This window comes from Seriola aureovittata, chromosome 24 (genome assembly GCF_021018895.1).
Source record: "Seriola aureovittata isolate HTS-2021-v1 ecotype China chromosome 24, ASM2101889v1, whole genome shotgun sequence".
Classification (NCBI taxonomy): domain Eukaryota; kingdom Metazoa; phylum Chordata; class Actinopteri; order Carangiformes; family Carangidae; genus Seriola; species Seriola aureovittata.
In genome coordinates, this window is record NC_079387.1 from 46,622 (window position 1) to 59,121 (window position 12,500).

The 12,500-nt window shown below is 44.6% G+C and overlaps 12 non-coding genes across 12 annotated transcripts in view; all 12 read right to left on the reverse strand.

Annotated features, from left to right (window-relative positions):
- Nucleotides 1-1,664: 1,664 nt before the first annotated feature.
- Nucleotides 1,665-1,783, reverse strand: LOC130165666 (5S ribosomal RNA). Its single transcript, XR_008826883.1, has one exon. It is a non-coding gene; the product is annotated as a 5S ribosomal RNA (ribosomal RNA).
- Nucleotides 1,784-2,058: 275 nt separating this feature from the next.
- On the reverse strand, nucleotides 2,059-2,177 carry LOC130165668 (5S ribosomal RNA). Its single transcript, XR_008826884.1, has one exon. It is a non-coding gene; the product is annotated as a 5S ribosomal RNA (ribosomal RNA).
- A 275-nt stretch (nucleotides 2,178-2,452) lies between these two features.
- On the reverse strand, nucleotides 2,453-2,571 carry LOC130165669 (5S ribosomal RNA). Its single transcript, XR_008826885.1, has one exon. It is a non-coding gene; the product is annotated as a 5S ribosomal RNA (ribosomal RNA).
- Nucleotides 2,572-2,846: 275 nt separating this feature from the next.
- LOC130165670 (5S ribosomal RNA) lies at nucleotides 2,847-2,965 on the reverse strand. The gene has a single exon (XR_008826886.1). It is a non-coding gene; the product is annotated as a 5S ribosomal RNA (ribosomal RNA).
- Nucleotides 2,966-3,240: 275 nt separating this feature from the next.
- On the reverse strand, nucleotides 3,241-3,359 carry LOC130165716 (5S ribosomal RNA). Its single transcript, XR_008826931.1, has one exon. It is a non-coding gene; the product is annotated as a 5S ribosomal RNA (ribosomal RNA).
- A 274-nt stretch (nucleotides 3,360-3,633) lies between these two features.
- LOC130165802 (5S ribosomal RNA) lies at nucleotides 3,634-3,751 on the reverse strand. Its single transcript, XR_008827012.1, has one exon. It is a non-coding gene; the product is annotated as a 5S ribosomal RNA (ribosomal RNA).
- Nucleotides 3,752-4,025: 274 nt separating this feature from the next.
- Nucleotides 4,026-4,144, reverse strand: LOC130165672 (5S ribosomal RNA). The gene has a single exon (XR_008826888.1). It is a non-coding gene; the product is annotated as a 5S ribosomal RNA (ribosomal RNA).
- A 274-nt stretch (nucleotides 4,145-4,418) lies between these two features.
- Nucleotides 4,419-4,536, reverse strand: LOC130165782 (5S ribosomal RNA). Its single transcript, XR_008826993.1, has one exon. It is a non-coding gene; the product is annotated as a 5S ribosomal RNA (ribosomal RNA).
- A 274-nt stretch (nucleotides 4,537-4,810) lies between these two features.
- Nucleotides 4,811-4,928, reverse strand: LOC130165803 (5S ribosomal RNA). The gene has a single exon (XR_008827013.1). It is a non-coding gene; the product is annotated as a 5S ribosomal RNA (ribosomal RNA).
- Nucleotides 4,929-5,203: 275 nt separating this feature from the next.
- Nucleotides 5,204-5,322, reverse strand: LOC130165673 (5S ribosomal RNA). The gene has a single exon (XR_008826889.1). It is a non-coding gene; the product is annotated as a 5S ribosomal RNA (ribosomal RNA).
- A 6,770-nt stretch (nucleotides 5,323-12,092) lies between these two features.
- On the reverse strand, nucleotides 12,093-12,211 carry LOC130165727 (5S ribosomal RNA). Its single transcript, XR_008826942.1, has one exon. It is a non-coding gene; the product is annotated as a 5S ribosomal RNA (ribosomal RNA).
- A 275-nt stretch (nucleotides 12,212-12,486) lies between these two features.
- The window catches only part of LOC130165788 (5S ribosomal RNA), a 118-nt gene continuing 104 nt past the window's right edge, over nucleotides 12,487-12,500 (reverse strand). The window contains exon 1 of the ribosomal RNA XR_008826999.1: nucleotides 12,487-12,500. This exon is cut by the window's right edge and continues 104 nt beyond it. This is a non-coding gene — a ribosomal RNA (5S ribosomal RNA).

Genomic DNA, 12,500 nt, shown 5'->3' on the forward strand with positions numbered 1-12,500 from the left:
GAGAGGGGAGCGCGACAAATACCCTCTTTAAACATGACGATCATGTCCTTCATGCACGAAGCTACGTGTTTCTGTCTAGCGCAGGAGCCTTTCCTTTTCAGCGTTTGCTTGTTGCTTTGGCTCTCAACATGTCAACTTTGTAACATTTTAATACAAAAGTGTCTTTACATTGTGATCTGTGCTGTCCCCAAAAGTGCAGCCAGGTGCAGAGTAACAGGTTGTTGAAGCAGGAGCAGCAGCGTCCTCTGCTGATTGCAAAGAGATGCAAAAAGCTTACAGCACTGGTATTCCCAGGCGGTCTCCCATCCAAGTACTAACCAGGCCCGACCTGCTTGGCTTCCGAGATCGGACGAGATCGGGCGTGTTTTTTTTTTTTTTATTTTTTTTTTTTTTTTTTTTTTTTTTTTTTTTTTTGTTTTTTTTTTTTTATTTTTTCTTCTTTTTTTATTTAGGGTTAGGGTTAGGGTTAGGGTTAGGGTTAGGGTTAGGGTTAGGGTTAGGGTTAGGGTTAGGGTTAGGTTAACAGAGTTTTGCCACCTATCGTACCCCCTACCATAGTCGTTAAGGTCTGTAGCTTCTGATAGGAAGGTCGTAGAGACCTGAAACCAAGTTTCGCCCCCACTAATTCGGCCACGCCCTTTCCAACGGTACCAGCCACTCGCCTGTGGGACCTTCGGTTCCCGAGATGCATTGCGTAAAAATTTTAAATTGTCTGTATCTCGGGAACCGTAAGTCGTAGAGAGATGGGTCCAAGACTGGCGTGTTCAGCGCCCCCTAATTAGGTCTGACGCCACCCACTCCCGTGTCTCTACGACCTTTCGTTCCGGAGTTATAAGCCAAAACGTCTTTCCCATAGGAAATGAATGCTCGCTCCTCCGTCCTCTGCCCGTTGCAGCTGTCATTGCTGCTCGCAGCTCTCTCTCCTCTCTCTCTCTCTCGCGGCGCCGTCATCGCTGAATCAGCTGTTCCCGTGCTCTCTTCGCTACTTTTTTTTTTCAAACTCTTTCTTCTGACTTTTGTTTCAACTACCTCCCACTCATTCATTTCTTTCTCCGCTACAACTTGACTTATTTTATGTCCGTGATCCATTTCCGTAATTAATGAGCCATTTCCCGTTTCCGTCACCATTAAATCCGTCCGAGAAAACATGAGAAAAAAAAACTCAAATAAGCCTCCCCCGAACAGTAAAACTGCGGGGGGAATGTCCAAACAAATAAACAAACAAAGGATGCACGGAAAAGTAAGATGTAATGAAAAAAGAAAGAAGAATGAACTAAGGGAAGTAGAAAAAAAACAGAGGTCCGCGATCCTCTCTCCTCTCTCTCACACAGGTATTGCCGACTCACGTTTGACTCACGCATGCGTGTTCAGAGTGGTATGGCCGTAAGCGAGAGGGAGCGCGACAAATACCCTCTTTAAACATGACGATCATGTCCTTCATGCACGAAGCTACGTGTTTATGTCTAGCGCAGGAGCCTTTCCTTTTCAGCGTTTGCTTGTTGCTTTGGCTCTCAACATGTCAACTTTGTAACATTTTAATACAAAAGTGTCTTTACATTGTGATCTGTGCTGTCCCGTCCCCAAAAGTGCAGCCAGGTGCAGAGTAACAGGTTGTTGAAGCAGGAGCAGCAGCGTCCTCTGCTGATTGCAAAGAGATGCCAAAAAGCTTACAGCACCTGGTATTCCCAGGCGGTCTCCCATCCAAGTACTAACCAGGCCCGACCCTGCTTGGCTTCCGAGATCGGACGAGATCGGGCGTGTTCAGAGTGGTATGGCCGTAAGCGAGAGGGAGCGCGACAAATACCCTCTTTAAACATGACGATCATGTCCTTCATGCACGAAGCTACGTGTTTATGTCTAGCGCAGGAGCCTTTCCTTTTCAGCGTTTGCTTGTTGCTTTGGCTCTCAACATGTCAACTTTGTAACATTTTAATACAAAAGTGTCTTTACATTGTGATCTGTGCTGTCCCGTCCCCAAAAGTGCAGCCAGGTGCAGAGTAACAGGTTGTTGAAGCAGGAGCAGCAGCGTCCTCTGCTGATTGCAAAGAGATGCCAAAAAGCTTACAGCACCTGGTATTCCCAGGCGGTCTCCCATCCAAGTACTAACCAGGCCCGACCCTGCTTGGCTTCCGAGATCGGACGAGATCGGGCGTGTTCAGAGTGGTATGGCCGTAAGCGAGAGGGAGCGCGACAAATACCCTCTTTAAACATGACGATCATGTCCTTCATGCACGAAGCTACGTGTTTATGTCTAGCGCAGGAGCCTTTCCTTTTCAGCGTTTGCTTGTTGCTTTGGCTCTCAACATGTCAACTTTGTAACATTTTAATACAAAAGTGTCTTTACATTGTGATCTGTGCTGTCCCGTCCCCAAAAGTGCAGCCAGGTGCAGAGTAACAGGTTGTTGAAGCAGGAGCAGCAGCGTCCTCTGCTGATTGCAAAGAGATGCCAAAAAGCTTACAGCACCTGGTATTCCCAGGCGGTCTCCCATCCAAGTACTAACCAGGCCCGACCCTGCTTGGCTTCCGAGATCGGACGAGATCGGGCGTGTTCAGAGTGGTATGGCCGTAAGCGAGAGGGAGCGCGACAAATACCCTCTTTAAACATGACGATCATGTCCTTCATGCACGAAGCTACGTGTTTATGTCTAGCGCAGGAGCCTTTCCTTTTCAGCGTTTGCTTGTTGCTTTGGCTCTCAACATGTCAACTTTGTAACATTTTAATACAAAAGTGTCTTTACATTGTGATCTGTGCTGTCCCGTCCCCAAAAGTGCAGCCAGGTGCAGAGTAACAGGTTGTTGAAGCAGGAGCAGCAGCGTCCTCTGCTGATTGCAAAGAGATGCCAAAAAGCTTACAGCACCTGGTATTCCCAGGCGGTCTCCCATCCAAGTACTAACCAGGCCCGACCCTGCTTGGCTTCCGAGATCGGACGAGATCGGGCGTGTTCAGAGTGGTATGGCCGTAAGCGAGAGGGAGCGCGACAAATACCCTCTTTAAACATGACGATCATGTCCTTCATGCACGAAGCTACGTGTTTATGTCTAGCGCAGGAGCCTTTCCTTTTCAGCGTTTGCTTGTTGCTTTGGCTCTCAACATGTCAACTTTGTAACATTTTAATACAAAAGTGTCTTTACATTGTGATCTGTGCTGTCCCGTCCCCAAAAGTGCAGCCAGGTGCAGAGTAACAGGTTGTTGAAGCAGGAGCAGCAGCGTCCTCTGCTGATTGCAAAGAGATGCCAAAAAGCTTACAGCACCTGGTATTCCCAGGCGGTCTCCCATCCAAGTACTAACCAGGCCCGACCCTGCTTGGCTTCCGAGATCGGACGAGATCGGGCGCGTTCAGAGTGGTATGGCCGTAAGCGAGAGGGAGCGCGACAAATACCCTCTTTAACATGACGATCATGTCCTTCATGCACGAAGCTACGTGTTTATGTCTAGCGCAGGAGCCTTTCCTTTTCAGCGTTTGCTTGTTGCTTTGGCTCTCAACATGTCAACTTTGTAACATTTTAATACAAAAGTGTCTTTACATTGTGATCTGTGCTGTCCCGTCCCCAAAAGTGCAGCCAGGTGCAGAGTAACAGGTTGTTGAAGCAGGAGCAGCAGCGTCCTCTGCTGATTGCAAAGAGATGCCAAAAAGCTTACAGCACCTGGTATTCCCAGGCGGTCTCCCATCCAAGTACTAACCAGGCCCGACCCTGCTTGGCTTCGAGATCGGACGAGATCGGGCGTGTTCAGAGTGGTATGGCCGTAAGCGAGAGGGAGCGCGACAAATACCCTCTTTAAACATGACGATCATGTCCTTCATGCACGAAGCTACGTGTTTATGTCTAGCGCAGGAGCCTTTCTTTTCAGCGTTTGCTTGTTGCTTTGGCTCTCAACATGTCAACTTTGTAACATTTTAATACAAAAGTGTCTTTACATTGTGATCTGTGCTGTCCCGTCCCCAAAAGTGCAGCCAGGTGCAGAGTAACAGGTTGTTGAAGCAGGAGCAGCAGCGTCCTCTGCTGATTGCAAAGAGATGCCAAAAAGCTTACAGCACCTGGTATTCCCAGGCGGTCTCCCATCCAAGTACTAACCAGGCCCGACCCTGCTTGGCTTCCGAGATCGGACGAGATCGGGCGTGTTCAGAGTGGTATGGCCGTAAGCGAGAGGGAGCGCGACAAATACCCTCTTTAAACATGACGATCATGTCCTTCATGCACGAAGCTACGTGTTTATGTCTAGCGCAGGAGCCTTTCCTTTTCAGCGTTTGCTTGTTGCTTTGGCTCTCAACATGTCAACTTTGTAACATTTTAATACAAAAGTGTCTTTACATTGTGATCTGTGCTGTCCGTCCCCAAAAGTGCAGCCAGGTGCAGAGTAACAGGTTGTTGAAGCAGGAGCAGCAGCGTCCTCTGCTGATTGCAAAGAGATGCCAAAAAGCTTACAGCACCTGGTATTCCCAGGCGGTCTCCATCCAAGTACTAACCAGGCCCGACCCTGCTTGGCTTCCGAGATCGGACGAGATCGGGCGTGTTCAGAGTGGTATGGCCGTAAGCGAGAGGGAGCGCGACAAATACCCTCTTTAAACATGACGATCATGTCCTTCATGCACGAAGCTACGTGTTTATGTCTAGCGCAGGAGCCTTTCTTTTCAGCGTTTGCTTGTTGCTTTGGCTCTCAACATGTCAACTTTGTAACATTTTAATACAAAAGTGTCTTTACATTGTGATCTGTGCTGTCCCGTCCCCAAAAGTGCAGCCAGGTGCAGAGTAACAGGTTGTTGAAGCAGGAGCAGCAGCGTCCTCTGCTGATTGCAAAGAGATGCCAAAAAGCTTACAGCACCTGGTATTCCCAGGCGGTCTCCCATCCAAGTACTAACCAGGCCCGACCCTGCTTGGCTTCGAGATCGGACGAGATCGGGCGTGTTCAGAGTGGTATGGCCGTAAGCGAGAGGGAGCGCGACAAATACCCTCTTTAAACATGACGATCATGTCCTTCATGCACGAAGCTACGTGTTTATGTCTAGCGCAGGAGCCTTTCCTTTTCAGCGTTTGCTTGTTGCTTTGGCTCTCAACATGTCAACTTTGTAACATTTTAATACAAAAGTGTCTTTACATTGTGATCTGTGCTGTCCCGTCCCCAAAAGTGCAGCCAGGTGCAGAGTAACAGGTTGTTGAAGCAGGAGCAGCAGCGTCCTCTGCTGATTGCAAAGAGATGCCAAAAAGCTTACAGCACCTGGTATTCCCAGGCGGTCTCCCATCCAAGTACTAACCAGGCCCGACCCTGCTTGGCTTCCGAGATCGGACGAGATCGGGCGTGTTCAGAGTGGTATGGCCGTAAGCGAGAGGGAGCGCGACAAATACCCTCTTTAAACATGACGATCATGTCCTTCATGCACGAAGCTACGTGTTTATGTCTAGCGCAGGAGCCTTTCCTTTTCAGCGTTTGCTTGTTGCTTTGGCTCTCAACATGTCAACTTTGTAACATTTTAATACAAAAGTGTCTTTACATTGTGATCTGTGCTGTCCCCAAAAGTGCAGCCAGGTGCAGAGTAACAGGTTGTTGAAGCAGGAGCAGCAGCGTCCTCTGCTGATTGCAAAGAGATGCCAAAAAGCTTACAGCACCTGGTATTCCCAGGCGGTCTCCCATCCAAGTACTAACCAGGCCCGACCCTGCTTGGCTTCCGAGATCGGGCGTGTTTTTTTTTTTTTATCTTTTATTATCAAAAATATAGCACAATCTGTATTTACAATACAATCCATTTGACAGGACATACTTTTATCAAAAACATGGCATTACACACCCTCTAAGTGTATAAATAAAACCCCATCCTTTACCATAAAGAAACCGTAGCCTTAATAACACTACGATCAAAAAAAAAAAAAAAAATAAATAAATAAATAAATAAATAAATAAATAAATAAAATAAATAAAAAATTAATTAAATTAATTAAATAAAATCAATCAATCAATCCATCAATCAATCAATCAAACAATCAATAAATAGATAAAGTAAACAAGAACACAATCCATACTTTTCCATGACTCACCTATCAGAGCATAGACTCTAAACAAAAACACTATAACATAAACCACAAGTTTCCCTCATTCCCTGCCTTCATTAAAGTGTTGTGTCTTGTGAAATGTTTGTCAAAAGTGTCCTTGTCTGCCCTATAAATTGTTCTAATATGTGCCTTGAGTGTGTTTTGAAAAAGTTTCTTTACATTGACTGTTTTTTGTTCAAATAGTTTGTAATTCCTATTTATCCATATTGTTTTCCTTGCCAGCGCTAGGATTGTGTTGATCAGTGTGTTATTCTTCTTTGGATGTTTTCCTGTAATTCCAAATAACCAAGTCCATAACCAGTCCGTATTGTTGTGTATTTTTAAATTGCAATGTTCCTGTAAGATTGATTTTATATATAACTGTAACTGCTTTGCTTCTATGCATGTTTGAAATATGTGTTCAATGTCCTCTGGTTCTTGTCTGCATATTGTGCAAGTCCTCGAGTATTTCTGTTTATTGATTTGGTGCAAGATAATTCCAGTGTAAATCCTTCTGTGTCGAATGTTAAAGTCCAGGTTTCTTGTCATGCCGTCTATTAGTGGTATGTCTATATTTGTCCATATTTTTTTAATTTCTTTTAAAGGGTATTGTTTTTCCCAGGTATGTTCTGCAGTAGGTGTCCTTTTGATTTTCTCTACTAGCAACCTGTACCATGTCTTCGTTTGGACATTTTCCAGTCTTTTTCTGTTGTCCTTTTCTATGTATTCCAGTTGGGGAAGAGCAGCTCCAATACCTTTTTTATTCTCTTTTAGCAAACCTCGCCACACAGGGTCAAGGGTTTGTTCAAATTTCTCTTTCAGTTTTCTTATGTTTTCTTTTCTATACATTATTTTTCTCTCTCTCATTCTTTTGCATATCAATTCAACATTAAAATCTCCTCTCTCATCGATCACTTGATCTACCCTCGTTAGCCCAGCCTCTCTCATCGGACCGCTGATCAGAACTCTCCCCTCACATACAAAGAAGGGACTGTTCAAGAAAGGTAATTGCAGCACATGCTCTTTATTACTGCACTTGGGCCAGAGGTGGGGCAGAATCTTTCCCCAAGCCTCAAGTACCTCCTGGTAGAAGCCAGGCAGGCCATTCCTGACTTTTCTGGGGAGGAGCAAGCACAGATTGTATGCGTCTTTCTCCCCGTACTCGGCCAGGTAGCTGGCCAACCAGTCCTCCCAGGGGTACTGCCGGTCCGGATCTAGAAAATTTCTGATAATTTTAACCCTGAGTGCATCTTTTTTTGCACCTATATCAATTAATCCTAAACCCCCCTCCCTTCTATTAGCAATTAACACTCTGTGAGCTATCGAATTTCCCTTTCCCCTCCAAAGGAAGGAGGAGATTGCTGCTGTCAGCGATTTAAGTGCCCATTGCGGCAGCTCACAGGTTCCCATTAAATGATTAATTTTTGACAGTATCAGAGCATTAACTACAATTACCTTTCCTTTCAGTGTTAAACCTCTTGCTCTCCACAAGTTTAAAATCCCTTGCAATTTCCCTATCATTTCCCTCCACCCTCTGTCCCTAGCCCCACCCTCATTCTCTCCTATATATACTCCTAATATTTTCCTACACCCATTGTTTACCCTAAATCCCCATTTATTTACATAGTTATTCACCCTTCCAAGTTGACCTATTTCAGATTTGGTTATGTTTATTTTTGCTCCTGATGCTTTGCTGTAAGTTTTGAAATGTTCCATGATTTTGTCTATGCATTTACCTGATTTGACTGTTATTGTAATGTCATCTGCGTATTGAGTTATTTTAATAGTACTGTTTTTGGGTGTTTGTATTCCTGTTATTTCTTTATCTTTAATTATCGCTTGAGCTAGTGGCTCTGCCACTATGCTATATAGCAGGCCTGACAGCGGACATCCTTGCCTCACCGATCTTCTAATTTGAATACTGTCTGTTATCATTCCATTGCATTTTATTACACTTTTGGCGTTTTTGTACAATAACTGTATCCAATTTATAAACCCTTGTCCATATCCAAATTTCTCTAATACTTTATAAAGAAACTGGTGTTCTACTCTGTCAAATGCCTTTTCAAGGTCTATTGTTAGCAGAAGCCCCCCCTGTGCTGTCATTCCTCTTACTGTATCTCTTACTGTAGCAATTGAATCTTGGATGTTTCTACTGGGTATGCTGTAGGCCTGATTTATACTAATTATTTGATTTAATGTCTGTTTTATTCTATTGGCCAAGGTTTTGGTGAGTATCTTGTAATCTGTATTTAGCAGGCTTATTGGTCTATAGTTGGATATTATGTTTCTGTCTCCTTTATTCTTATAAATTACTGTAATCATACCTGTAGTGAAAGATTTTGGTGTTTTTTGTTGTTCTTGCATTGTATGGTAGAGGTCGAGCAACAGGGGGGCCAGCTGTTCCTTAAACCTGATGTAAAATTCTGCTGTTAAGCCATCAGATCCTGGACTTTTATTCTTGTTTAAGTTGTCTATTGTCACTTCTATTTCTTTTAATGTTAATTTGCTGTCACACCATTCTTTATCCTCCATGTTAATTTTTTTGTCTACATATGATAATATTTTTTCTGTTTTTTCATTGTTGCTTCCTTCTTCTTTGAATAAATTCGTATAGTATTCTTTAATAATTTCTAGTATCTCTATTCTATCTGTGTGTATGTTATTGCTTCTATCTTTCAATTCTTCTATTATAGTTTTATTCTGTTTTTGCTTTTCCATCCCCAGAAAAAAAGCTGTGCACTTCTCCCCATCTACCAGATTTTGAAATCTACTCCTAACTGCAGCCCCTTTACATCTTTCCCTTTCTATATTATTTAATTGATTTTTATATAATTCATACTTTTCACAGCTTCTATTTCTTTGGTTATCTATTAATATCAGTTCTTCTTCTAGTTGCTTTCTGATGTTCTGTTCTTCTTGTTTTTCTTTCCATTTTTTCTCTTTGCTATAATTGATACTTGCTTTTTTGATTCTTTCTTTTATATTGTCCCATCTTTCTATATAATTATTATCTATTTGCATTTCTGTTCTAGCGTAACTAAGTAAGTTTTTGATTTTTTTGACATATGCCGGGTCCATCAGGAGGCTGGAGTTGAGGCACCAGGTGCCTCCTCCCTTGATCCCCCCTACCGAGTCCAGCAGACACTCCAGAGTTGCATGATCACTCCATGTATTAAATTTGTACGTTGTTTTGTTAATTTTCTTAATCACTTCTGGGGCCGCTAAACATAAGTCTAGTCTTGATTGTCTTAATGTACCCTTTACCACCTGTCTTCTTGAGAATGTTCTTTTTAAAGGATTCTGTATTCTCCATATATCCATCAAGTTATAATTGTTCATCAATTCATATAATGCTGTTCTACTGCTGTCATTTTTATATACATTATTTACAGATATATCCGATTTTGTTAACACTGTATTAAAGTCCCCAACTATTAAAGTTTTGTTATTTACCCATCTTCCTATTTTATTAAACATCTCTTTCCTTTCTTTTTCACAATTACTGGCATATACATTGATTATTCTAAAGGTACTATTATTTACTATGATATCTATAATTAATATTCTACCTTCATTATCCTTATATATTAGTTTACTATTTTCTATCATATTAGTATTTATTATAGTAGCTATTCCACATGATTTATTAGTGCCATTATTATAATATATTTCCCCTTTATTTATCTTTGTTGCTGCTTTTAAGCTGTCCTCATCCCATCTTGTCTCCTGGAGACATAGGACATCGCAGGCTGGATTACTTAATATATTTTTCATCCTGCCACAAGTGCGGAGACCATTGATGTTCAGGGAGTGCAGCAGCAACATTGTAACAAAAAAATGTTTTTTAAACACCTAGTTTATTCATCGTTCTTTTTTCTTTCTTCCTTTTCTTAGTTCTAGCGGCTATAGTAGAGGTGTGCTGCTTCCTGATGCTCTGGATGGTGGCGACGTCCATCTCAGAGTCACCGTCTGATTCCCCCTGCTGAGTCGGGGAGGTCGAAGCCGGCGCTCTGGGGGGTGCGGCTGCCGCCTGCTGCAGATCGCTCAGAGTCTCCCCCACGTCCATCGATTCCAGGGCAATGGACGGCTCCGGCCCCTCCGCGAGCCCGTTTCCGCCCTTGCCCTTTCCTCTCTCTCGGGGACCAGAGTTTACACTCAGCCCGTCTCTGCTCTCGACCAGCTTTGTGGCCAGGCTCTGTGCGGCTTTTGAGAGGCTTGTAGCCCTCCGCTGGGGGAGACCCTCTCTGTCAGCCGCTTCCACGGTGCCGCTGCCCCCCTCACCGGCCTCTTCTCCTTCCTCCTCCTCCTCACTCATGTCCTCCGCCTCTGTTGACGGTGCCTCCGATCCGGACCCCGCCACAACATCAGACTCACTGTAATTACAGCTACATTCCTCCATCAGGTTGCAGCACACCTCACATTTTTTAATCTTTTTCTGTTGGCTGCTGCACTCCCTCGCATAATGTCCCTGGACTCCGCACTTGTGACAGGAGAACTCCGGACAATCTCTCAGGATGTGCCCCGGCTGGAGGCACATCCTGCAAACTTTTGCTTGTCTGTCATGTATCACACGGAAGTATTCAGGTCCCATTACAGTTTCAAACCGCGCTGAATACGGTAACGATTGCACTTTGTCATTAAATTTAACTTTTAAAAACCTCGTCCCGTCCGCTACTTGTGTGCCCGGCCACATCCTCCTTCTAATAGCGGATGCAGCCGATACACCCCATCCCTCAAGCTTTTGCATGATTTCATCGTCTGTGATATACGCAGGTAAGTTTAGAAAGGAAACCATTAACTCATCGTTACAAAGGTTTTTTACTAAAATGCTTGTGTTACCTATTTTGAAACCGTCTAGGAGCCGCTCCTTCCCCTTGGCATGAGACATAGTTATCTCATACGTCCTGGCACCGGTCGCTCTGCAGGCAATAAGCCCCCCACACAGAGCTCGGATGGCTCTCATGAGTTCCAGCACCGGGACCTCGTCTTGTCCGGTCACTTCCAGGCTCGCTGTTAATTCCCGATCGTAAGTATTCCCAACTGTCTGCTTTGTTGTTCCTTGTCGCTGCTGTCTCTCACCGACTGCTCCAGTCTCTCTCTCCTCTCCGCCGCTCGCCTCTCGCTCGCCCGCCGCTGCTGCTTTCTCTCTCTCTCCCGCCGCTGCTCTCTCCCTCTCCGCCGCCGCTCTCGGAGCTCCATGGAGTCCCGGCCTGGTCCGATCTCCATCTCCGCTCTCCCTCACGGCTCCTCCGGTCTCGCTCCTCCGTCCTCTGCCCGTTGCAGCTGTCATTGCTGCTCGCCGCTCTCTCTCCTCTCTCTCTCCTCTCGCCGGCGCCGTCATCGCTGAATCAGCTGTTCCCGTGCTCTCTTCGCTACTTTTTTTTTTCAAACTCTTTCTTCTGACTCTCTGTTCTTTTGTTTCGACTACTTCCCACTCATTCATTTCTTTCTCCGCTACAACTTGACTTATTTTATGTCCGTGATCCATTTCCGTAATTAATGAGCCATTTCCCGCTTCCGTCACCATTAAATCCGTCCGAGAAAACATGAAAAAAAAACTCAAATAAGCCTCCCCCGAACAGTAAAACTGCCGGGGGGAATGTCCAAACAAATAAACAAACAAAGGATGCACGGAAAAGTAAGATGTAATGAAAAAAGAAAGAAGAATGAACTAAGGGAAGTAGAAAAAAAAAAAAAAAACAGAGGTCCGCGATCCTCTCTCCTCTCTCTCACACAGGTATTGCCGACTCACGTTTGACTCACGCATGCGTGTTCAGAGTGGTATGGCCGTAAGCGAGAGGGAGCGCGACAAATACCCTCTTTAAACATGATGATCATGTCCTTCATGCACGAAGCTACGTGTTTATGTCTAGCGCAGGAGCCTTTCCTTTTCAGCGTTTGCTTGTTGCTTTGGCTCTCAACATGTCAACTTTGTAACATTTTAATACAAAAGTGTCTTTACATTGTGATCTGTGCTGTCCCCAAAAGTGCAGCCAGGTGCAGAGTAACAGGTTGTTGAAGCAGGAGCAGCAGCGTCCTCTGCTGATTGCAAAGAGATGCCAAAAAGCTTACAGCACCTGGTATTCCCAGGCGGTCTCCCATCCAAGTACTAACCAGGCCCGACCCTGCTTGGCTTCCGAGATCGGACGAGATCGGGCGCGTTCAGAGTGGTATGGCCGTAAGCGAGAGGGAGCGCGACAAATACCCTCTTTAAACATGATGATCATGTCCTTCATGCACGAAGCTACGTGTTTATGTCTAGCGCAGGAGCCTTTCCTTTTCAGCGTTTGCTTGTTGCTTTGGCTCTCAACATGTCAACTTTGTAACATTTTAATACAAAAGTGTCTTTACATTGTGATCTGTGCTGTCCCGTCCCCAAAAGTGCAGCCAGGTGCAGAGTAACAGGTTGTTGAAGCAGGAGCAGCAGCGTCCTCTGCTGATTGCAAAGAGATGCCAAAAAGCTTACAGCACCT